At 37.3% G+C, this 27,646-nt stretch overlaps 1 protein-coding gene across 1 annotated transcript in view; it reads right to left on the bottom strand.

Moving 5' to 3' along the window:
• alpha-Man-IIb (alpha-Mannosidase class II b) overlaps positions 1–27,646 on the bottom strand; it is a 629,055-nt gene that overhangs the window by 111,963 nt on the left and 489,446 nt on the right. The gene's annotated exons all lie outside the window — the stretch shown is intronic.

Below are 27,646 nucleotides of genomic sequence, written 5' to 3'. Positions count from 1 at the left end.
CACCAAAATGTTCACCATCCTCTTAGGTATTGATCAACACCAATATGATATCTCTATGACTTACGGTTCCCGAGAGATGGCTCCTTAAATCTTCCGAAATCGGAACTTTTTTGGGCCAATATCTCTCGGGAACAGTAAGAGTGACGCGAAAAATTATATCACTTGTTTCAAATAGTTTTTGATGCTCTGTCAAACGGAGGGCTCAAAATTGAAAAATTCGCAAATAGCACACACACACACACACAGACACAGATATAGAGAATTCAGTAGAAAACTTTTTAAGTTCGTTGAAAACAAATTGTCAATTTCTAACAGGACAACATGATATGTGACAAATTTCTACCCTAAACTTGTTTACAATTTATCATTGGGTGAAACTGCTACAGTGCTCGTTATTTGTTCTTCACCCACTTCTATATTCTTTCATATATTACCACAGAAAAAGAAAGGGGTCACGGTGGCTCAGTGGTAGAGCGTTCACCTCTGGTGCTTGGGGTCCCGGGTTCGATCCCAGACCCCACCAAGTGAGCTTTGTGGTGGACAAACACCGTGTGCGTGGGTTTTCTCGGGGTTCTCCCGTTTCCTCCCACTTTCTTCATTCCGCCATTTCATTCATTACTCATCATCACCGTCTCCTTTAGCCTATCCGGCATAACCGTGGGACGTAAAACTCAAAGATTTCATTTGATTTTCACAGAAAAAAACGAACATAGGACAAAACATTTATTTATGTTCGTCAGCGAAGTACGGCAAAACAACAAAACTGGCAACAGATTTCAGCACATAAGACATTTACAATTTCATACCTAGATGTGAAACAAATAATGTTTGCTTTTAGATGCGAGCCCAAATGAGTTTTCCACACAACCCACAACCGACCACCACCCACGCAAGGTATCTAAGAGACTCAACAGTACCAACAGCGGGAGTAGGGTGAGCAAGATACTACACAGACATAACTGTTTCACGCTTTTTTTATTACAATATTAGTATACAATTGATTAAGAAGTATGGACTTCTCAAACTCAAGGGGGGCAACTGCTCCTCGTATCCTACTCAAATGACGCCCCTGAAATTCGTACGTAACGTCCAATCTAGAGAGGGCATTCGTCTGTTTATATTAATAAAGGCGCCTCAAGTTCTACTTGGACTTAGGCTTGAAAATGTCACGTTTATTTTGTCACCTAATGTCATGATCATCATCATAGGTATTCTGTCATTACTGATAGGCATTTTGTCTCAAATTGAGACAGTCCGTAGCTAACTTCCTCGTCTTGACATAACATATTACCTTTCTGTCGGGAAACTACAAAAATAGAGAACTAGTTAGACAATGCTTTTCATCCCGTAGCACCCCAACCACTAAAGCTACTCTGATCACGTTTGGGACTTAATGTTGAAGTTCACGTACCAGTCACCTTGATTTCCACAAACTTTACTAGACAAAACTTGATGTCTTCTCTCAAAACACTCTTCCTCTGGCTACACCATGTAGACCAATACTGTACGAGTGGCCTATGAGAGCTGCCGATTCCGTTTAGTTTCATCTTTGGCTGCCTTTTCAAATCAGGGGGTCATTTGGGAGCTCAGAGAGAAAGTAATTTGCATTCCACGAGTTCGAGAAACGTACACATTTTAATTAATAATATAATACTACACTAGTGATAAACGTGAAACTTAACTTATATCAGAGGACTCACCCCTCTTACCCCCTCCAAACCAAGAAAAACAAGAAAGGATGCTATTGTTTCAGATGCATACGCTACGAAATTAGGATTAGCAATTAAATTTCTGAACTTTCGGCATCTATGGCCGTTAGCCCGTCACTAGGATTAGGATTAGGAATTACATTTCTGAACTTTCAGCATCTATGGCCATGTCAGCCCGTCACTAGAATTAGGATTTAGATTTCTGGGCTTTCGGCATCTATGGCCATGTTAGCCCGTCACTAAGATTAGGATTAGGCATTAGATTTCTGAACTTTCAGCATCTATGGCCATGTTAGCCCGTCACTAGAATTAGGATTTAGATTTCTGGGCTTTCGGCATCTATGGCCATTCTAGCCCGTCATTAGGATTAGGATTAGGAATTAGATTTATGAACTTTCGGCATCTATGGCCATGTTAGCCCGTCACTAAGATCAGGATTAGGCATTAGAGTTCTGGGCTTTCGGCATCTATGGCCATGTTAGCCCGTCACTAAGATTAGGATTAGGTATTAGATTTCTGGGCTTTCGGCATCTATGGCCATTCTAGCCCGTCATTAGGATTAGGATTAGGAATTAGATTTATGAACTTTCGGCATCTATGGCCATGTTAGCCCGTCACTAAGATCAGGATTAGGCATTAGAGTTCTGGGCTTTCGGCATCTATGGCCATGTTAGCCCGTCACTAAGATTAGGATTAGGTATTAGATTTCTGGGCTTTCGGCATCTATGGCCATGTTAGCCCGTCACGTATGACGGATGACGTCTTCGGCGATCACACTATCAGAGGAAAGGGAAGGAAGTGGCCTGGGACCTGTATGTTTATTAATACCCCAGCATTTGCCGGTGTTAATAAGGAAAACCTCACTCAGGACGATTGGCCTGAAAACAAAAACTTACACTTTTTCGACTGAGGGTCCCCACCGGGAATTGAACCTGGGATCACTCTGCTAGGAAATAATTCACACATGAAACAGCAGCAAGTAGGAAGCAATTTTCGGAAGAAAGTTGGTTAGATTCTCAATTTGTAGAAATTATCTCGAAATGCGAATTATGAAACTGTGGTATTAAAGTTCGTGCAGAGTGAATAACTGCGGCAATGAAACTAGTGATTTGTTGATTTTGATCACGAAGACAGGGATGCACTTAACGCTATGAAAAGGGCAAGATTTTGGAAGAGCCCCATATCAACAGGTCGGAGAGGGAGATATTAGGTCAGTTGTTGAGGTCTGCTGCGATAGACATCTCATACTATGTATATATCCACCTGTGACTTTCAAACGTGCTGTTTTAGCTTGATTATACAGAGACAGCCATGGCGCACCGCAAAATAGCTGTAACTTCAGGTTAGCTCACCTTACACGCACCTTAAAAAATTATTATACCATATGCATACGAGAGGGGTCAACAGATTATCGCCCCCATAGAGTACCGTTGGATCTCTCACAGCTGAAACTGAGGTCGTTGTTTCAATGCTCAGAAGTAAAGAGTCATTGACCTGTAAGAAGTCCCTCGTGCCTAAGCGGTTAGCGAACGTGCCTTTGGGAGAACCGGGTTCGATTCCCGGCGGGACCTCCTGTGGTTCGGATTCCACTTTAAGCTGTAGGTCCACGTCTTATATAGCCTAATTGCTGAAAGAGACGCTAAAATGAAAGTGAAAGTATGGACTCCCAGCAAAATATTCTAGTTACATTAATGGTTGAATCGTTTTTTTTTTTGTTTTTTTTTGTAAAACGACACAACCAAGTCAGAAAAAGCAAGTTTTAAGAAAAATGAAAAAAAAACTATTCTACACAGTATAGTTTCTCCAAAAACGTCGACTTATTTATAATATACAGAGCGTAGGCAATAGCTTGACAGGTGCAGATATCTCACAAAATGTGTATCTACGCGTAGCAAACACAATATTGTTAACTTCGTGTCTGACAAAACTTGACACGTGTCGTTTTACCAAAAAAAAAAAAAAAGTTATTATACTAAGAAAGGTTCGCAAGATACAAGAATCCTTATTATGTATTATTACAGAAAAATGTAAATATTCCAAGGAAATTTATTTATTTATTTATTTATTCCATTTTCGTTTATAAATAAAATAAAATAAAATGAAATTTTCAAGTTTAACATCCCATAAATTAAGTCCTTTAGAATAAGAGAGACCATGATGAAAGCAAATGAATAATGATAGAAGAATCGGTGGAATGATAAAGTGGGAGGAAACGGGAATACCCCGAGAAAACCCACAGACACAATGTTGTTCATTACAAAGTTACTTGGTCGGGGATCGAACTAGAGACTACACACACCAGAGGTATTCTTTTATAAATATATTGATTTGGAAGGATATCATAAAAGAGAGGACGCACCAAGCATTAACCTGGTCCCCTGGTAACTCCGAAAAAACAATATGAACAATAATTCACTGTCCGTTGAGTTGAGTTGAATTTGAGTTTAACGTCCCGTTCGGCAGCGAGGCTATATGAGATGTGGACCTACTGATTAACGTGGAATCCGAACCACATGAGCTCCCGCCGGGAATCGAACCCGGGTCTCCCACACCAAAGGCGCGTAAGCCACGAAGGAGCTCTCACTATGTCCGCTAATCAAATGAAATGTTACAGTTTATAGCTTATATACTTACCAAAGAAATACATTATTTCTTCATATTTTGCATTTCCTTTTTTTTTTTTTTTAAAAAAATTAAATACTAAGCAAAAGTTCTCGATTTAGCTAACAGAGGGAAGCACGCGAATACCATTCATTGAAATCACGCTCTGGAGAGGGGGAAAAAATTTACGAACTTTCCACTTGGATGATTCAATCCCGCAGAAACTCAGAAGACAAAAGGTACTTTTCACAAAGACAACGCAAGAAGAAGAAGAGCTGTGTGCTACAGGGGCGGATCTCGCACTTCGAAAAGGAGGGGTGGACAGACGAGAGAAAAAGAGAGAGAGAGAGTGAGCGTGTGTCTAATTTCCATCTCGAATGCAGTGGCGTGACGATAGCAGGGACGTAATCCCATGATCCTCCCGCGCGTCGTCTCTTTTCTCCCTAGTTCTCGACGCTTAATAAGAGTACGAACGAGGAACAGTTCTCAGCGACAGAAGAGAGACAGAGAATGCTTTTCTAAACAAACAAGACGGTGCGGGTCGGCGTACGTCTTTTGTTTGTGTCGTTTTCACACACACACACAAACTAACGGCAGAGGAAGAAAGAAAAATGTCTTACAAACATTTCTTGTAAGAGGGTTAGAAAAACCAACCCTGATGGTACGTACACACCCTTCCTATCTCAAAAATCCTATCCATTTGTGCTGTTGGCAGTTTGCTCTTCAAACTAAGGGCTGCTGCTGCTGTTCCTAGGATTTGTGAAGTGTTTGTTAGCTCTTAGCTCAATAGTCTTGATGAAAATTGTGCATTCCCCCTTCCAAATTACTGAAATGGAAACTAGAGGGAACGTTATAATAAAGCCCTTAACTAACACCCCTAAGGCAATGTAGGATATTTCCACTGACAAGATATAATACTCATACATGTTTGCCCTTCCCTCACAGAGTTTATAACATTTTGCCTTCTGAGGAAACTAGTTAAAATTTACATCCTATTTTTTTTATTATTATTTTTAGTTGGATTAACCCAGATGAGGTAAATTTGTCAAAGAGAAAGTTAACAACATGTTCGAAAGAAAATAAGACTTTGTTATTTGCTCGAATATTGTTAATTTTATACCAAAAACCACGTGGCGTAACGGCCCGATTTGTGCGCCTGAGCCGCTCCACGCCATCTGTTAGCGATTGCTGGAACTACGTCGAGCCTAGCGACCAATGCGTGGTCAGCGCTTTGTGGACCTAGTGACCGTAACGTCTTTTCTTCACGTGACTTCCCAGTTTGCATCACGACGCTGGGTGGACGCCGGAAATTGGGGGAAGCACTGTCCGGGAATCAAACCCGGGACAATGCAGACATGAATCCAACGCTCTAACCACCAGGCTGCGGTGTTTAGAGTCTCCGACTACGGCGGGGGGCTCAGTAGTAGAACGTTCACCTCCGGTGCTCGGGGTCCCTGGTTCGATCCCAGCTCGTGCCATGTGGACTTCGTGGTGGACAAACACCGTGCTCGTGGGTTTTCTCGGAGTTCTCCCGTTTCCTCCCACTTTCTTCATTCCACCATTTCATATATTTCTCATCATAACCGCCTCCTTTAGGCTAACCGGCATAAACGTGGGACGTAAAACTCAAAGAATCCATTCCATTCTCCGGCTACGGCTAGTCCCCTTATTGTTTTTATACCTCAAACTAATATTTCTTAATGAATAAACCCTATTGATGATAATAGACGTTACGGTATGTCGTGGTAGAGCGTTCACATGACATCCAAGGTTCGATCCCAGGCGATATGAGTTAGCGATGTACAACATTGTGTCCGTATATTTTCCCATTACCTTTTCACATTCCCATTCCACCAAATCTTTCTAAAATAATCGCTCACTTTCCTCAACCACCCACACCTAGTCTGCAGAGCATAATCATGATACGAAAGACCGAAAGGTTTCATTTCATTTTTCATAATACTATAGTATTCACTTCTCTCGGAAAACTTTACCAAGGATAGTTTACTGATGAAGAGAGTTCTGTTCGAACATTTTTTTTTAAAAATGACCACCATGATTGTTGTTAATACTTCATAAATAAATATTCTATTAATCATTTTACAGTGGAACGTTATTTATTTTTATCTCCGAATATCCGGAAAGATTGCATTGCTGATGTGTCTTCGAATGCATGGGCTAGTTGCTATGGAAAACTCGGTACTTATTCACAGGTGAGTAAGAAATTTTCTGTGGACGGGACGTGACTTTTCAGAACATACTGGCAACATTAAACATTATAGAAAACAAGGGTAATGATAAACATGTTCATACGTATGGGGAAGCTTATGGGCAAATAAATTTTTCCTCGTACGCATTCTTGCTCCTAGATTACCAAATTGATGAGTTCAAAATTTATTCAGGTATTTTTTCCGCTGAAGAATTATTCTTCCCGGTATTCTCCTGAATTAATTGCTAGTCAAGAATATTCTATTTCAGATTTCAAATGAACTTGTGATATTTCAGATTAATAGAAATCTATTCACAATACCAACCAACGACGCCTATGTAGCCTGCAACCAACATGACAGTAATATGTTGTAGGATTATATATGCTCAAGGGGTATTCCACATGCAATAGGGACACTACCCGAGTTCCTTTCTCCAATATAACAAAATATAGAACTATTTCTTTTCTCCTATAGAAATTGACGATGTTCTTAACAACATATTGATAATGATATATATTATCAGCTCTCCATTCATCTCACGTATAAGGAAAATAGGTCAACGTTTCGGTTTGAACTTATTTTTAAACATTTTAACTCATGCTGTAAATACTCGTCATGTTAAGACCAATCTAAAAAAAAAAAAAAAAAAAAATAACCTCATTACATTTTCAGCACACATCATACGTTCTGTGGGCCCTGTGTAGTGTAGTCGCTAACGCTCTCGCCTTTGGTGCGAGCGGTCCCGAGATCAATTCCCGGTGAGGTCACTCGGTCGAAAAGGTGTAATAGGTTTTTTCAGGCCAGCCACCTGAGTGAATTTTTTCCTGAGTTTTTTCCTCTTTGTCACCGACAAACGCCGATTTGGTACTTAAAATGCAAGTCCCAGGCCCTTTCTCCGTTCCTTTCTTTCTTCCGTTCGTCTCGCCAAGGAACGTCATCCCTCGTATGTGACGGGCTTAAGACCATAGATGTAGGTAATTCCCAAATATACGTACGTACAAATAAATAAAATATATATGCCCGATTAGTGACGCTATGATTCGATAACAATGCAATTCGCACATTAGCACTTACACTGAAGTTTATTGTATTAGGATAATTAATTCTGCTACAATTTACAAACTTTCTAGTGTTCAATCCTCGATAGGGAACATTGGAATTTAAATGCACTACGATGACACTTTAAATCATAGGTCTACGGTATGTGCCATCCACTTTCAACGCTCTAGCCTTACTATTGAAAATGAATGCTACTCTTCAATAAACAAATTGCATTCTTCTGTCAACTTATTTTTGTAAAACCTATTCACTTGGCCATCTCTTTAAGTTGGCGACCTGCGTAAGTTGATCTCTTTCCTATGAAACCTGCATTTTCTTAAAAGACATTCACATATTACATATTACTATTTAAGTTGACCGTCTGCCTAAGTTAGTCTCTGTCCTATGAAATTTGCATTTTCCTATAAGATATGCATGTGTTACCCTTTAAGTTGGCCACCTGAATGTTAGTCTCTTTCCTATAAAATCTGCATTTTCCTATAAGATATACCTATATTACCCTTTAAGTTGGTCACCTGCCTCCTAAGACTCTTTCCTATGAAACTTGTATTTTCCTCTAAGATATGCGTATATTACTGTTTAAGTTGGCCACCTGCCTAAGTTGGTCTCTTTCCTATGAAATATGTATTTTCCTAAAAGATGTGCATATATACTACTGTGTAAGTTGACCACTTGTCTATCTTGAAACTTGGCCGTATTGACGCTATGCTGCTGATGTTAAATTCATCTCCGTATGTTGCACACCTATGTATGCGTATATATATATATTTATTTCTTAGTGATCCTTTTAAGAACATATTTTAGTACTGTGTGTTGCAAGAGGTCAGTAAACCGTACTCTGTACTGATATTTATAAATGTTTTTTTTCTGGCTATACGGAATCAACAGATTCGTACAAAAATAATACGATTTGTGAGTGTAAGATTTGCATGATTACAATTTTTGTTTTAATTTTTGTGAATCCACGAAAAAAAAGAAAGAAAAAAGAAAACGAGATGATTCTTAATCTGATTTCAGTTTTCACGCTACAACAACGGCCACAACCGCTTTTCCTTTTTAAACAAACACTCATACAAAGAAAGGGGAGGAGAAGATGTGTAGATAAATGAGAAAAAAATGAAGCACGGTTGTTGATCCCTTGTTTAATTCTCTGGGATGATTCTCCGTAGATCTTCAGATAATAAATTCTCGATTAAGGAAAAATCGTTTTCCATAAGGCAGGAAAATAAATCATGCTTCCTTTTTTTCTTTAACCTTATCTACGAGATTCACGTTTTTTTTTTTTTAAAGAAATTAAACAAAATCCATGTCAATATTTTCCCAGATTCACTAACACGCACTACGGAATGTATAAAATAGTAAGTGGAATGTATATATTAAAATTTCAAATGAAAGTGGAATGTATAAAATAGTATTGGATGGTATTCGACTTTTTTGCGAAACCTCAACTATTGTGAAGATAAAGAAGAAAATCTCGATCTGATATCCTCTGCGTACTACAGGGTGGGCGGAAAGTAACTCCCTATTTTGAATTGCGGTTTTCTGTTGATATTATGTGTAGACAGAACTCAGAGTTGTCTTGTTTTATAGAACCGTGCCATTTTTCCCTATTATTTCCAGATCCTGTGAAGCTTTTTTTTTTTTTAATTAAAGCCACACAAATGTCAGGTCGATTAACATTGAGGAGAGAGAGCCAAAATTGTAGCAAGGTCTGAGATGTGGCAATTTGTAATTCAGGTCCGACGGTTAACATGGGAAGCTAACTATTCTGGATACAAAAACAATACAAAAAATTGCCACAGAAAATTAATGGCTGCTGGAAATGTTGTGAACATTATGATATCAGGTAGCCCTCAAGTTCGGTATCAGAGGAAAAAGTGGCCACAGTGAGGGTGATATTAAAGCGAACCCCTTCAAAATCAACAAGGCTGGCTGTAAAAGAGAGTGGCATCACACGCTATTCTGTGCGTGTAATTTTCCACAAAGAGTTCATATTACAGACTATGGAAGCCTTATTATGTCCAAAATTTGTACCCAGATGATTGAGATAGGTGTGTTGAATTTTATGTAATGATGCTCTCGCATAGCACGAAGATTATTCACACCTGTTTGAACAAAAATCTATGGAATGACGAGGCTGTGCTTCATGTAGGGGGTTTTGTTAATCGTCTTAATAGCCATTATTGAGCAGAAGATGATCACAAAAAGACCGTTGAAAAATACAGGGCAAGCCAAAATGGACAGTGTGATGTGGATGAACTTCTTCCAGCATTGTTGGACCCTATTTGTTGAGAAAGACTATGAACACTGTAAGATACCTGGAAATGTTACAACATTTTGTATGGCCTACAATTTCTGAATAGAACGAGTAATATGAACTGTTATTTATGCAATATGGAGTTCCCCCTCATTACACGTTGCCTGTAAGACAATGGCTTGATGAACGCTTCGCAGAACGCTGGACAGGTCACCGGGATCTCACAGAATGGCCAGCGCGAAGTCCAGACTTCACCCCATACGATTTCTTTTTATGGGGGTTGGTTAAGCAAGAAGTGTATCCCAACAAACTACAAACTCTTGGTGAACTTGAAAACAGGATCCGTAAGGTCATAATGGTGTTCCTGTTAAAGTCTTTAGAAAGGTCGTAGCAAACGTACCTGTTCGTTTAAGACAGTGTCTAGAAAATTCTGAAGCGCACATCGACTTGTAACTTTTGGAAAGATAATGGTATATAATAAACATATGTGCAAAAAAATTGAGTTTCTACCTACAATATTTCAGGAGAAGAAAAATATTAGAAATAGTGAGTTACTTTCCGCCCAACCTGTACAACTATTGCCAATGTTACGAAATCTTTAATCGATGGTGGTTCAGTGACAGAACGTTCAATTCTGGCGTGAGGTGTTCCTGGTTCGATCCCAGACCATGTGAGTTTGTGTTGGACAGCATTATGTCTGTTGGGTCTCTCGGGGTTATCCTACTTTCTCTCATATTCTTATTTCATGAAATATTCAAAAATATAGATTCACTTTCATTAATCGTCCTCTCCTTTAGCTTAAAGAGCATAACCATGGAGCATAAAAGTAGAAATATCATACTTATTTGATTTCAATAATAATAGTAATAATAATAATAACGACGACGTTAGGCTACTGAGATATCTTCCCACATTTGAAGTTTTCCCTACTTATTGAGATACAAAGGATTCCTTGCACATATCTATCAGTTTAGTTTTCTTCCACGGCATAATATTAATAGAGACCCACACAGATTCACCACCATCATTCACTTGCTTTCATGACATCCATTACGGTTTCTCCAAAAACCTTCGGACGGATTTCATCCAAAGACCAGGCGAAAGCACCGGTCGTAATTCATTTGTTCACGATTCTATTTTCAAGCTACCTCATTTCGGTCTGCTCCGTTGCTCAGAGGCTTTATCTCCCCCTCTCTTCTCCCCTCTTTCCTACACACACAAAAAAAAGACAACTTAATAGGTTCTATCCGCTTATATGGAAATGTTACACAATTCTCTACTCCGTTCCTTGCTCTTCTTCCCCCTTTCCATCTCCTTTCTTCTTTCTATCCTGTGATGTACGTTGAATCAGTGGTGCCAGAACAGTTGAAGAAATCATCATAAAATAGAAAGTGAAGTTTTGAAATAAAATACCAATAATACTAATAAAATAGTGTGTGACATCAGCTTTTCCCAGACAAAGAAGTGACCTTGGAAGGATCAAATTTCGAACAAAAAAAATCTTTACAAGATCTAATCCTGTACGAAGCCTCTTTTTCATTTTTGGCTAGGGGATTTCGGATTTGGGGGGGGGGTGAAAAATGTATGCGAAAACGTGTGAAAGTTTCTCACAGCTTCTAATAACGCCGTGCGTATATGCAACCCCGATTACTCCATGATTGTGTAGGCTTGTATAACAGCTAAGGATAAATACCGGAAAAAAGCATTTTTTCCCTCCTTTCCTTTAATAGATGTTCTGAATTAAGAGTCGGCAACGATAAGTGCAAACTGATTTTATCCAGGTTCTGAATTAAGCCCCGGTAAAGATGGGTGGTTTCAGCTAGTAAAAAACAAAAAATGTGAAACCAGTGAGCGCGCAGTGTCTTTAACGCCGGAAGTGCTGTAAGGGGAAGATCGTGGTGACAAAGACCTGCCTTTTCTCTGCTCTTTGTCCCATGAGTCTTTGCGCACCATTCTCCCTTTCCTCTTTTTTTTGTCACTTCCGGCGGAAGGAAACAGAGGAAGGAAGCAGAACTACTGTCTTGAAGACGAGGTATTGTTGCAACCTGACAAGGAAATTGACTATTGACAAGTGGATGAAAGGTAAGGGAACACACACTATCATATTCTAAATACAGGATGAGTGACAGCCCAGATTAAAAAAAAAAGACAGAAAAATCTTTCAAAGACAAGGCTTTTTAATTTTCTTGGCTATTCTTGGATGCTGTATACCCTTGAGTTATGAATTCAAGTAAATTAGAATTAATTTCCGGATTTTTCTTTAGTGACCATAAATGTGAAAAAAATAACCCACTTTTTTTCAAGAATGTTGCTTACTCCTTTTAATCCATTGATTGCCTATAATTATGGCAAATTATCAATTTGGTCAATAAAGTAATAAAGATAAATGACTTCACACTTTTCTTACGGAAAAAAGACTTTCGTTAAATTGCTTAAATGGGGGAAAGGTGGCTCAGCGCTAGAGCGCTTGCCTCTAATGTGTGAGGACAGTTATTCGATTTCGGCCAAGTAAGAAGATAGACTCCCCAGAAGTAGTGACTCACCTTTCGAGTCAACATTACATTTTTGTTATAAATAAAAATGACATGAAACAAAATTGTAGGTACAGAGTAATGACGTAAAAATCAAATGTTTTACAGTATCTAATCCCTATTCTTCATTTAGAGATCCACTTGACTGCCATTAACATTTTTAGGATTTCCACTTTTTGAGGTAAATTTTAGACTTTCACTCAAACAGCTACTGCTTCTTTCTTTATTATTTATCGTAGGATCATGTTTAATACCTCGAGTTCTTTTTTCTTGGGGGGGGATAGATCAACGATATCAACAGTAGAACTCGTCTGTATTATACAGCAGAAACACGAAATTTAGAAAAAAGGAAATTTTTCGACAAAAAATCAAAAATTTTTGTGCCCCTCTGGCCCGGACCTGGGTTCACGTAGGGATCTGACTTTTTTTTTTTAAAAAAAAGATATACGTTGCTATGTACATAATACGTGTGCAAAATTTCGTTCTTATATCTTGAAAACTGAAGTTGAGAGAAATTTTTGAACGTCTGAAGGTGACATATTTCTTCATATATATACTTAAAAATGTACCGCGTCATTCCTATTTAACCTAGAATCATGGTTCAAACGCCATTTTCTTCAGTATAATAAGCCCTTTTCAACGATATCACTCACATATACGTATCATACGTCTGAACCGGAAGATTAGGGAAAAACCTGGAAGTATTTTTGAAAATTCAATTAAAATATTTTACCCCTCTGGCCTCGGCCTGGGTTGACGTAGGGATCTGATTTTATTTTCTAAAACTACGTTATGTGCATAATACATGTGCCAAATTTCAATCTTGTATCTTGGAAACAACGGGCGGAAAAATTTTTGAAATTTGCCTTACGAAAAAATAAAAAAGTCACGTCCCTCCACCGCCACTTGGCACCGCCAAGTTGACCATCCGGTTCCAAAACGCATTTGGGGTGTTCTTTGGTCTATCTTTGACTTGACTAATAAATAACGGCTTAAATATGTTATAGAACCTAAATAAGCGGTCAAAGACGATAATACACTACGGTAACGAAAGTTACCAAAAATCCTAAAAGGATTAACATCGATGCATGCCTGCATCCGGAGACGCACATTTCTGCACGCATCTCAGCACATCTGAACGAGAATGTTGTTGAATTCATCGGCGATTTGTGCCGTCAATTCCGCAGCATATAGCTTGTCCTTCAAATGTCTTCATAGGAAGAAGTCGGGAGGGGGTGAGGTTTAGTGACCGTTGCGGCCACTCCACTTTGCCCGCGTGACCGATCCATCGCCTGGGAAAGGTATTGTTCAAAACCTCACGGATAATCCGGGCAAAGTGCGGTGGAGCACATGTCTTGTTCCCACCACAAACCACATCAATCATACAGTGTAACCTACCGCACCTAACAACAAATGAGTCACTATTTCTGGAACACACAGTATGTGGTGGACAACATCGTGTTTGTGAGTTCTCTCGGGGTATTCCTCTTTCCTCCCACGATCTCATTCCACCAAATTTTCCATCATCGCTCATTCGTTTTAATAATCGTCTCCCTTACCCTAAAGGGTATAATCGTGTAACGTTAAACTAAAAGATTTAAATTGCTTAAATGAGTGTTATTTTCATTCTTCGTATCTTAATGCTGGTAATTCATAATGGGTAACAGCAGGGGCGGATCCGGGAAGGGCGCGATCTCCCCCCCCCCCGAAGAGGAAACTTCCTTATTTTATACATATAAGTAAAACCAATCTCAGAGTTTGAAGCTCTTAAAAGTAGCTCCAAGTAACAGTATGACAACCCACCGCTCCCCCAGAAGTCGGTCCCGGATCCGCCCCTGGAGATTCCTTTTAACTTCAATACGGTCGTTTCTAATTGCATGTCTTTCATTTGGGAAATCATTAAAGTTATTTAAGATGCTTAAGTAATTATGTAACATTGAACTCAGAACTTTTTAATGTTTTACATTAACTGTAAGTGTAACTTCTCAAAAATAATTCCTTTAATGCAAAAATAACTAATTGAGAATGCTCCAATAGAACTGCCAGAACGAACTTAAAAAGAACTGTCAGTTGTCTACGGCAAATTGCTTTTATCAAAAAAAAAAAAAAAAAAGAAAAGAAAATGGAAGGCTATTTGTCTCATAACTTGAGGAAGAATAATTGCATATGAGAAGCTGGAATGTCTTAAAAGCAAGTTGCTCGAGCCATGAGTCTGGGTATTAAAACAGTAAGATATTGAATTGAACGATTCGAAGCAGAAGGAGAAACAGGGATTACAAACCAAAGCGAAGCTGAGTAGACCGCAAGTGACAACGGAAGACGAAAATGTTTCTATTATTGAAGCTAACGCAGCAAAGCTGTTCGCTGCTGCAACAATCCTGAAAACAACTTTAGGTCTGGAATGCGGTAAAGAGACATATAACTGTACTCGTATTATTTGTTCTGCTTTGCAGATCAAACTAACAGATGCACATATACATACATGCTCGCTTGGAGTTCACAAGGACGCACATCAATAACCCACAAGACTTCTGCAACCGTGTAATCAGGAGTGATGAGAAAGTGTTTAATTTAAACGCAGGAGGAAACCTGTTGAAACGTTCTACGATATGTTGTTTTAGGAAGACATGCTCAAAATGGAGGCCTCAAATTGAAAAATTCGAGGAATACCATCTCTCTATGACTTACGGTTCCCGAGATATGGCTCCTTAAATCTCCCGAAATTTGGAACTTTTTAAGCCAATATCTTGGGAACGGTAAGAGTGGCGCAAAAACAAATTCACCAATTGTGTAATGGAAATGGAAAAGGCTGAAAGTGCCACAAAGTAAAATTTCCAGTATTCAATAAAAACTTCCTAAAACTGTACTTTATCCTTTAAGGTGCTGCTCCTTGCGAGTGCTCTAGAAACTAGTAGGAATTTTTCTGGCACTTTGGACCTTCTCTAGGTTATTGGCGATGTCGTTTACAACACATTCCATGCAAAAAATCGATTTTTTATTTTTTGGCACTTTCAGCCTTTTCCATTTCCACTACTCAATTTCTTTCAGATAGTTTTTGATCTATTGAATGAAGGCCTCAAAATTGAAAAAAAATTGCAAATAACACACACACACACACACACACACACACACAGACAGACAGAGAGAGACAGACAGAGAGAGAGAGAGAGAGAGAGAGAGAGAGAGAGAGAGATGGAGAATTCAGTAACGAACATTTTAAGTTCGTTGAAAATGTAAATGTGATGGAGTAACTGTGCTTCCTAGCGATAGAAAAAAAAACTTACACGAGCGAGCAACCAAGACAAAGCGACACACGGCGGGAAACGCACGAAGCTATTTCTCTCACAAGGAAACCGATTCAAGTGTGACACGAAATTGTGGATGAGTTTATGCGCAATCCAACTGTTTTTGTGAACAATGAATTCCTTTAGAGGGAAAAACCCTCGATCTCAACCGTTCCGAAGATATATGGGAGTAAGAAGAAAGCTTTCGCTCTGATATTTTTATATTTTCGACAATATTGCGAGTGAATATGTTTGAAAAATGCAACTAAAATTAAGCAAGATGCACCAGAGCAAATAAAAATGGTGTTGAATGTTGAGGTGAGTGGCGTAGCTTTTACCCGGGGCCAGAAAATGAAGGGGCTAAAATGAAGGAGAAATAACAAACGTCATTGACACGAAGAACAAAATTGTATGAAAAGTTCATATGAAAATGTATTAATTATATTGCCAATGGAACAGAGACGTTATTATGTGAACAAAAATACAAGGTCATGTTCTGTGCAAAAGCGCTATAGAGAAACAAATCAAATAATTTGAAACATAACCACATATTATTTATTGTTGCAAACGTCCATCATTTTATTACATTTTTCATCCTATTTGAACTGATGATGCTTTTATTCGATTCAGTGTACCAAGAAACCTAAACAGACGACACTTTACACGTCTATTTCAGGCAACAATGGAACTACGTTATTTTACGCCTTCCCCCTTCAAAACATTCTTCCCCTAGAATTTTCATGGACTCTTCGGCTTTGTAACCCTTATATCTAAGGCGACGTATTACTAAAATTTCGTGGATGAAAAAATTCTTCATTTTTAAAAGTCACCTTTACTTGTACTATTGCCACGTATTCAAAAAGTCTCACAATATCCGAGCACCAGGCTTCCCCTTATTCTTCTATATTCCGGAACGATTGAGATCGAGGGTTTTTCCCTTTAATGAATTTAATTGTATACAGAAATACTTCGTTTGCGAATAAACTTACCCACAATTTCGTGTCACACTTGAATCGGTTTCCTCGTTAGTCAAGTATTGGAATCAGTGGCATATTTAGGAGGGGAGCTTCCGGGCTTAAGCCCCCTTCCCCCGAAATCTTACTTACTATAGTAAAGTATATGAAATATCTTGCAGAATTTTCACATTTTCAGGCAAAGCCTCCCCGAAAGTTAGCAAAGCCCCCCCAAAACAAAATCGTTAATACGCCACTGATTGGAATCCAGCTATTACATAAAGGACGTATTGCGATTCTTATAATAATCGCTCTTCTAAAAGGAAGACTGCAAGAAAACAAAATAGATTCTATTCTTTCAAAATTGTAAAAGAAATAAATAGCAACAAGATTGTGTACTTTCTAGCGCCGAAAATAAGAGAAGCAAGTATGGCAGTCGGAAAAGTTGAATTTGAGATGCAACGGATTCACACTTTTAATAGCCCACCAGGCGTCTACTCAGAAAGTTTTGTTGAGAGAGGTCCATGCTTTGGGGGGGGGGGTCCATTACCACAAGCCACTATGCCTATTATTCTGCACCCGGAAAGACGATAAGTAATTGTAAAATACTTCCACCTATATTTTCAAACAAAAAATGATAGATCTAGATTGTTTTTATACGAGAAATAGTAAAGAGGAAGTGTAAGATCAAATTTTCATGGTGCATAAATCATTTCCCTGCTAAACAAGTAGAGTTAGATTGAGAAAGTATGCAAATGTATGTTGCAACTCATAAGTTACGAACTTTTGGGGAGTCCAGACCCGGTCGATCTCCACGTGTGTGCGCCCCTGTTGATTCCACATTAAACGTACAATAGTGTGGACTTTTTATCTTGAGACTGCCCGGTAATTTTAACATCTTAGAAAGCATTAATTTGGGTACCTCTCATCTGAACCTATTTTTTTTTTTTTAATTTATGCTTAAACCATATATTCGAATCTGGACCGACCAATATTTACACTGGGCACAAATCTAGGTCCGGATCTCGGATATAAGTTAGGATCCTGCGTCTGAGACACAATTCTTGGATCCAAATTAGGGCCCTGATTCAAACTTTTTGCGCCATCCCTAATACAAGAAATCTTACATAAAAGCAGTATCCCTAGCAACACTGGTACCTGTCTATGTTTTGATCACATGACTCATGTCATTTGTCACCAAAGTAGCTAGACTTGTTGCTTGCACAGATATTTCAGACGTGTAATACGTGTGTCCATGTTTGAGTTTATTTACGCCCAAACACTACTGGGCCGACTCACGAAACATGCAACAATATCTTCATTAGATCAACGGCATAAAACATGGAGCAAGGGGACCACGAATTCAGAAATAACTATTTTAGCTGGTTTTGACCGCATAACTCTCTCCGTGAAACGCAGAAAATTAACTGGATTCGGACTACATCTCGACTCTGAGAAAAATCATTTACGGCTAACTTTGTCAGGAATATAATACGAGGAGTGAATATTCGAATTCATCTAACCGTTTACTGAGCCAGGAACTACACGGTTACATACACTTTAGAAAAATATTCTAGTTGACTTTATCCAAAACAAGATGAAGAAAGGCTATTTAAACCAGGAAATATACCGCATATATACACAGAGGAAGAAAACGTATGTGGCCTACGTAAAAACGTAGGTTACATGCGTAAATCCTATAGTTTATGCACTTAACGTACGACTATATGTATTTCCTGCAGCAAAGGTATAATTGGAAACGTAAGTATTATAATACACTCTATTTCAAAAAGAATATACATATTACGAAGAATTATTTTGTCCAAAGTATCGATCGTTGCGCCTCGGCTCGTCTATTGGAGAAACGAATACATAGTCTAGTTTATATTAATAGCCGCTAGATGTCAGTTGTCTTCTGTTTTGCTTGGTAGCCGTCATATGTTTAAAATGGCAACTCCGCAGCAGAAATCATTTTGTGATCTCGAGTTTGCGAAGTGCAATTCCGTGATTACAGTGCAAAGACGTTTCAGGTTGAGATACCAAATTGATCCTCCGAATGGGTGGAACATTCGCAAACGGTATCGACAGTTTGTCGATACAGGATGTGTATGTAAAGTCAATGTGTTTTGTGTGATATCCTGATCATCTGTTTACGGCCCATTCTTCTTTAATGGAAACACTGTTAACAGTCAGCAGTGTCTCGCTATGTTACAATACTGGTTGTTTCCGAGGCTGCACGAAGACAATTTGATTTTTCAACAAGACGGGGAACCCCGTCACTAGAGTCACCAAATGCGTAAATATATGAATGAAACTCTACCGAACTGTTGGATTGGTCGTCAAGGAGCTGGCGACTTAGCATGTTTCAGCTGGCCTCCACGGTCACCGGATTTAACACCCTGTGACTTCTTCCTGTGGGGTTTCGTTAAAGACAACGTTTATGTACCACCACTCCCACAGAACCTGGAAGAGTTGAAGAACCGGATCCGTACTGCCATAACATCAGTGACGCAGGACATGCTTGCCCGAGTATGGGAGGAATTTGAGTATCGATGTGATGTTGTTCGTGTTGCTGATGGAGGACATATTGACTATCTGTTATTTGAACTTTGAACTGTAATTTGAACTTGAGAGGTTCGTAAATATGTATATAAAATTTCATATTCGTATGTTTTAAAGTTTAATAAATATATGCATTCGGAATACGTATATTCTTTTTGAAGCAGGGTGTACATTCCGTATAAGTGTTTCTGTATGAAAGAAAGAACTTATATACTGTAAAGATCTGACAACAGATTGACGTATATGGGGACCCGTTGGCTCAATAGTAGAGCGCTCACCTCTGATGCATGGTGTACCAGAAGTTAGCGCTCTACTACTGAGCAAAGTGAACTTTGTGGTGGACAAAAACCGTATGCATGGGTTTCCACGGGGTTCTCCCGTTTCTTCCCACTTCCTTAATTCATTTCTCATCATTACCGTCTCCTTTAGCCTAGCCGGCATAAGTATGGAACGTAAAACTTAAAGATTTCATTTCAGAGTGACGTATCTCTCTCTCTTTCTTTATATATATATGATCAAAAATGACCGATATCAGTGTCAAATTCATAGTTTTCGGGGACGCTGAGATGAACAGTAACACTTCTGATGCCAATAAATACAAATTTATCCCCCATTAGTACTCCTTACGTGGGGATAGTGACATGTAAAAATAATGGAAAATAACCGATTTTAGTGTCGAATTCATAGTTTTTGGGGTCCAAAGTTGATTAGTGACAGTTTTGGTGTCCTTTATGTCCAAACTTAAATTATTTATCCCGTGCGAAGAACGAGCATTCTTCTTTATAACGTATAGCTGACGTATATAACGTAACATATACGTATATAATATAGGAAGATTGTTAGATGTTAGACATGCTTCAGCGGCATGATGTAACATGTAAGCGGGAAAACAGGCACTACGTATGTAGCCTATGAGTAACATATTCTCCGTACAGATTACCGTAATAAACATACGAATTCCGTATATTTTTACAATACACCGTTGTCCGGATAACGGATTTTTCTCAGTGTACACGATCTTTTGTTTAAACTAAAACATTTCGTTACAGAAACCTTACTGTAGTTCTAAACCAGTGATGGGTATTCATAACGCACTGTGTAGCCAAGACAGAGATTGAAGAGAACCATACTTGTGGTCCATTTCCCATTAAGCCTCCTCCCTTCCTGATGCGACGGTTCATTAATTGAACTTAGCTCGTACATGTTCTAAATCTTTATCCTGTTTGCATATCCTGCTTCTTGTTTTGTCTAAAGGCCAATTAAATCTTGACGATGAGCTACAAAGAGTTGAAAGTGATTACGAGGGTGATTCAAAAAATAATACCACCAAACGGCCAATAATACTGCAAACATTCTGAATTGTTTATCATTAATGCACTAATGTTTAAGCTATAGAATGTCACTTGTTTCACTTCCCTATCTCTTCTCGTTTCAGAGTAATACAGCAATCCATGGCATCCAGTGGTGATATCGAATTGAAACAGCGGGCTGTCATAAAATTTCTGACTGCGGAAGGTTATCGTAGATACACCATTATGACCCGAAAACAAAGCATCAGTTGATGGAATACCACCACATGTCCTCCTCTCCTCTCCAAACAATTCAAAGTTGTCTCATCTGCTGGCAAAGTGTTGTTGACATTCTGCCTAATCCTGCCTATAGTTCGGATCTTGCGCCCTGCGACTTTTGGCTCTTCCCCAAACTTAAGGATGACCTTAAGGTCCAACGTTACAATTGTGACGCGGAGGTGGAAGGAGCAGTTCCTCAATGGTGTCGCCAGCAGGCACTACTTTTCTTCGCCGACGGCATGAAATAGGTGGCCTACCTTGTTTCGCGTTGGCGTAAGTGTGTTGCCCGTAATGGGGACTATGTTGATAAATGATGCCATCATTTGTAGCTAACATTGCAAGTTTTCCATTGATATTTATCCATTGTGCTATCTGTAAAACATAAATAAAGGTATCACCTTGGAGGTTTTACTTTGTGAATCACCCTCGTATACAAAATCTGAATTCTGTTTAAAATCGTCCCGATACCAATGATCTTACGACCTTCCTTCAGATAAAAATACAGTGAAACCTGTCTTCAGCGGAATCGAGCGGGACTCGCAAAAATTCCCGTTAAAGACAGGTTTCCGCTTAATGGAGATAGACCTTTTCGTTAAAAAATATACATATGCTTATAACGGACATAATGAGAAAATATATTGATGTCCGCAACTTGTTCAATTATAGTACTTTTTTCTTCTACGGATTAATAACCAAAAAAACTTAAAATAAACACAAAATATGCTGTGCACACTTTCCTTTATTTTTTCCAATAGCCAAGCAGGATTTTTTTGCATACATTGCTACTACTTGGCTGTGGTATACTTCAGGACACAGAAAAGCTTTCTCTGGAATTTTGAAAGTTCTCTGAACTCTTTCCTCCTTGTTTTCACGACACGTGATGGAGATATATAACTTCTGCTTTACCTCAATTCCTTTTTTCCAGAACTTTGTTTTGTCAGTTTTCTTCTCATTTTTGTTGGCTGTCGCTAGTTGCTACACAAGCGGAACAGAAGTACGCCTACAAAGAAGACTGACAGCTGACATGCTACGTAGGACTAGCGAAAAATTGTGGAAGCTGAATATGAGTAGTGACTGACGAAGGTCAACACTGCCCATAAAGATTTAACAAAAGAACGAAGTATTTATCGCAGACAGTATATATTTACCCTCTCACAGGATGTTTAAAAATTTTCTAAACGATGTAGTCTGAAACTCAGAATTTTCCGTTAAAGGTTTATTTTGCTTTCCGTTGTCCGCATAGCACAGTTTCCGCTTAATGAAGGGACTTTTACATGTCTTTTACTCCAAAATCCATGGGACCATGAAATATTTCCCTTTAAGACAGTTTTCCGTTTAATAAAGGGTCCGTTGAAGGCAGGTTTTACTGTATTTTCACAGCTAAAAGTAATCTCGATTCAGATACACATCCACCATTTTGCCATCAGAGTATTTCTAAGACCCATATCTTTTTAAAAAAAATAATAAGCCTGATTGGGTACGCCACTGTTTCAGTTAAAACACTAACGAGATTAGTTTCTTTTATTGATCTGTTAATATAACGAAAGCAAGTATAAGTGGAATTGTCCTCCACGTCTAAAGTGATATTCTGAAGTTGCCCGTGTCACTACATGTCTCCCTACAGAAACCGTAAAAGCCTCGGGACTGACTGCTTTTAAAGTATTCATTAGAACAGCTTAGAGGATATTTCATTATAAAGGTTGATAACGTTGCTTCTAAAACTGCGACCATTCTAAGCCATTTTTGCTCTGCTCTCTTAGAGCGATCGATCTCCTTAAACTTCATTAGGACTAACTCCTACGGAGACAACCCCCCCGCCGACGCCCCTTACCCCCTTAGTTCAGCGCTGAGGCCTCTGAGTGAGGATAACACATGATACTTTTTCCCTCTATATTCTTTTCTATTTTTTTCTCTTTCTTGGCCTTAAGATGGAAGAAAAAAAAAGAAAACTCGGGGGAGAATTGTGTGTTGAGAAAAAATCTCTTCCCCGTTAGGATTCAAAAAAACTTTACTACTGCCTTTGCACATCTACCTAGCGAATTCGCAACGCAGCAAATTCCCGCTTTAGGTTTCGTTTCGTCTTACAACACCATCTCAGGGTCAACCCGAAGGGAGAAGCAGGGAATACTGGGAAAAGGGGGAAGAGGGGCGGCGGAGGGATGGAATGGCCCCAAAAGAATTTCCTACCATCACGAGATCCTTCTTTTCTCTTTGTCTCTAGCTCGCTGGACTGTCGGAAATAGCTTCCTGGAAGCAGAAAAACAAAAGTGAAACGCTGCCCGGAAGAATCCTATACAATAAATATAGAGAGAGCGGATGTTGTGTTAAAGTGCTCTGGACACTGATGCACACACAACGATACCGCTGAACCAACCAACAAAGCAGCACACACACACACACATACACAATATCATAAACAAGCAGAATATATAGACAGAAGAATGGTCTTCCTTATTTCAATTTCTTTTTTTTTTTTTTTCATTTAGAATGCATTTACTTTTATGGTATTGAATCCAATTTCGTTAGTAAAATATGCAAGGTGTAAAGAAAAAAAATAGAACAATTGAAATCTACATACGATCATGCATGATATTCCCGAGATACCTACTGAAGTGAACAGCAGAAGACCTTATTCAGTATGCAATGGTCTGGTTTTTTTTAAAAAAAAAAATCTAAAACGTTATTTAAGAAATGAAGATAAATTTTATCTATAATGTCTAAAAACCGGTCTAAAGTACGCTATGGCCCTTTATCTATTTTTCTAAAAAAAAAAAAAAGTTAAACAAATATAGGGAAACCAGTCTTAAACTGGTTTCAAATGGCTAACTTACGTACGAAATGGTTCCTTTTCTTAAAAACGTATTTTTAAAAAATATTAGCTACAAGAGTCCGGAATAAAATATTTAATAAAAGAGGTAATTTTAGGAATGGAAAGAAAAATTATTATTATTATTATTATTATTATTATTATTATTATTATTATTATTATTATTATTATTATTATTATGTATTCTGCCTTTAAGGTTTAGTCTGGAAATGTTTGTTTCACGTTTCTCGATCTTCAGCTTTCTCTTTTAACTAACAATATTTTCCTCTATTTTTCACATCATTGATTGTTTGTGTTCTTCTTCCAATTCCTCGCTTTCGTTCTATTTTTCTTTCTATGGCAGCATGAAGACAATTTCCTCACAAGATGTGTCCAATCCAATTGGCTTTCCTACGAAGGATGCTGGCTAGAAGTATCCTCTTCTCTCCTATCCGTTTCAAAACATCCTCATTTGTTACTCCGTCAGTCTATTTGGTCTTCTCCATTTTCCTTCAACACCACATTTCGAATCTCTCTAAATATTTTTTCTGTAACGTCCTTAATGTTCAAGTCTCTGAACCATACAGTCCAATGCTTCATATATATATATATATATATATATATATATATATATATATATATATATATATATATATATATAGCACTTGACCAATTTCTTCTTTAGTAAAATATTACGCCTGCTAGTGAAGAGTGATCTTAAGAAAAAGTATACCTGTGTCAATTTACGACGAAAGGAACAGGAAATGGTCGTGAGTACAAGAATTAAAAGATAAAACTAATTTCGACGGTCATTTATAGCACAATAAATCCACAACACGTCAGGTATTGTTGAAGTGTCTTAGAAGTCGTAACACTAATTTACAAGACAGAATGTATGGTGAAAGGTAAAACAGAAAGAGAAGAAAAACAATACAAGTTATAACTTCTATTGGTGAAAGGTAAAACAGAAAGACAAGAAAAACAATACAAGTTATAACTTCTATTGGTGAAAGGTAAAACAGAAAGAGAAGAAAAACAATACAAGTTATAACTTCTATTGGTGAAAGGTAAAACAGAAAGAGAAGAAAAAAAATACAAGTTATAACTTCTATTGGTGAAAGGTAAAACAGAGAGAGAAGAAAAAAATACAAGTTATAACTTCTATTGGTGAAAGGTAAAACAGAAAGAGAAGAAAAAAAATACAAGTTATAACTTCTATTGGTGAAAGGTAAAACAGAAAGAGAAGAAAAAAAATACAAGTTATAACTTCTATTGGTGAAAGGTAAAACAGAAAGAGAAGAAAAACAATACAAGTTATAAGTTCTATTGCTGAAAGGTAAAACTGAAAGAGAAGGGAAAAAATACAAGTTATAACTTCTATTGGTGAAAGGTAAAACAGAAAGAGAAGAAAAAATACAAGTTATAACTTCTATTGGTGAAAGGTAAAACAGAAAGAGAAGAAAAACAATACAAGTTATAACTTCTATTGGTGAAAGGTAAAACAGAAAGAGAAGAAAAACAATACAAGTTATAAGTTCTATTGCTGAAAGGTAAAACTGAAAGAGAAGGGAAAAAATACAAGTTATAACTTCTATTGTTGAAAGGTAAAACAGAAAGAGAAGAAAAAATACAAGTTATAACTTGTATTGGTGAAAGGTAAAACAGAAAGAGAAGAAAAACAATACAAGTTATAACTTCTATTGGTGAAAGGTAAAACTGAAAGAGAAGAAAAAAAAATACAAGTTATAACTTCTATTGGTGAAAGGTAAAACAGAAAGAGAAGAAAAACAATACAAGTTATAAGTTCTATTGCTGAAAGGTAAAACTGAAAGAGAAGGGAAAAAATACAAGTTATAACTTCTATTGGTGAAAGGTAAAACAGAAAGAGAAGAAAAAATACAAGTTATAACTTCTATTGGTGAAAGGTAAAACAGAAAGAGAAGAAAAACAATACAAGTTATAACTTCTATTGGTGAAAGGTAAAACTGAAAGAGAAGAAAAAAATACAAGTTATAACTTCTATTGGTGAAAGGTAAAACAGAAAGAGAAGAAAAAAAATACAAGTTATAACTTCTATTGGTGAAAGGTAAAACTGAAAGAGAAGAAAAGCAATACAAGTTATAACTTCTATTGGTGAAAGGTAAAACAGAAAGAGAAGAAAAACAATACAAGTTATAACTTCTATTGGTGAAAGGTAAAACAGAAAGAGAAGAAAAGCAATACAAGTTATAACTTCTATTGGTGAAAGGTAAAACAGAAAGAGAAGAAAAACAATACAAGTTATAACTTCTACTGGTGAAAGGTAAAACTGAAAGAGAAGAAAAAAAATACAAGTTATAACTTCTATTGGTGAAAGGTAAAACAGAAAGAGAAGAAAAGCAATACAAGTTATAACTTCTATTGGTGAAAGGTAAAACAGAAAGAGAAGAAAAACAATACAAGTTATAACTTCTATTGGTGAAAGGTAAAACAGAAAGAGAAGAAAAACAATACAAGTTATAACTTCTATTGGTGAAAGGTAAAACTGAAAGAGAAGAAAAAAATACAAGTTATAACTTCTATTGGTGAAAGGTAAAACAGAAAGAGAAGAAAAAAAATACAAGTTATAACTTCTATTGGTGAAAGGTAAAACTGAAAGAGAAGAAAGGCAATACAAGTTATAACTTCTATTGGTGAAAGGTAAAACAGAAAGAGAAGAAAAACAATACAAGTTATAACTTCTATTGGTGAAAGGTAAAACAGAAAGAGAAGAAAAGCAATACAAGTTATAACTTCTATTGGTGAAAGGTAAAACTGAAAGAGAAGAAAAGCAATACAAGTTATAACTTCTATTGGTGAAAGGTAAAACAGAAAGAGAAGAAAAACAATACAAGTTATAACTTCTATTGGTGAAAGGTAAAACAGAAAGAGAAGAAAAGCAATACAAGTTATAACTTCTATTGGTGAAAGGTAAAACAGAAAGAGAAGAAAAACAATACAAGTTATAACTTCTATTGGTGAAAGGTAAAACAGAAAGAGAAGAAAAGCAATACAAGTTATAACTTCTATTGGTGAAAGGTAAAACAGAAAGAGAAGAAAAACAATACAAGTTATAACTTCTACTGGTGAAAGGTAAAACTGAAAGAGAAGAAAAAAATACAAGTTATAACTTCTATTGGTGAAAGGTAAAACAGAAAGAGAAGAAAAGCAATACAAGTTATAACTTCTATTGGTGAAAGGTAAAACAGAAAGAGAAGAAAAACAATACAAGTTATAACTTCTATTGGTGAAAGGTAAAACAGAAAGAGAAGAAAAAAATACAAGTTATAACTTCTATTGGTGAAAGGTAAAACAGAAAGAGAAGAAAAACAATACAAGTTATAACTTCTATTGGTAAAAGGTAAAACTAAAAGAGAAGAAAAAAATACAAGTTATAACTTCTATTGGTGAAAGGTAAAACAGAAAGAGAAGAAAAACAATACAAGTTATAACTTCTACTGGTGAAAGGTAAAACAGAAAGAGAAGAAAACAATACAAGTATAAAAATAGATAACCTCTATGACGAGAGAAACGAACTGAGGGCTATAATAACTATACATGACAAGGTGTTAAACGAAGGTATTTCTTCTTAAATTTCTAGATATGAAAAAAAGAAGCCCTGGCTGGCTGAGTGACTATTCAACATCTAGGTCAAACTACTTAAAGCTAAAATATTGAAATTTGGACAGTGTATAGGATTTGTGACGTAAGGTTTCACTGCGGATTTTTTTTTTTTTAATTCGATGTGGAATAGGGAGAAATAGGGTTGCAATTATTAACGCATCATATCCATTTTTCGAAATCCTTTACGATAGAGACATAGCATTTGCTATTTAGACTTTTCATTTACATTAATTAAGCACGTTTGGAGCGATTTTAGACCTTGACCTGAAATAGAATAAAATAGAGAGAATAGTTATCAGGAATATTCAAGGAGAAACATTATTAGTCCTGGACTATTTGTCTTTCTCTTTATTTTTGACGTCTCAGTCCCGTTACAGACACTTTCTATGCACCGCACAAGTTGGTATCGCTAGATTTACTTTTCCAAATGCTATTTCAATCATAAAATAAAAATACCGTAGATT

Source organism: Thermobia domestica, chromosome 13 (assembly GCF_964235325.1).
Source record: "Thermobia domestica chromosome 13, izTheDome1.hap1.1, whole genome shotgun sequence".
Classification (NCBI taxonomy): domain Eukaryota; kingdom Metazoa; phylum Arthropoda; class Insecta; order Zygentoma; family Lepismatidae; genus Thermobia; species Thermobia domestica.
Note: the sequence above shows the minus strand (reverse complement) of the source record. Positions and strands in the feature narration are given on the sequence as shown.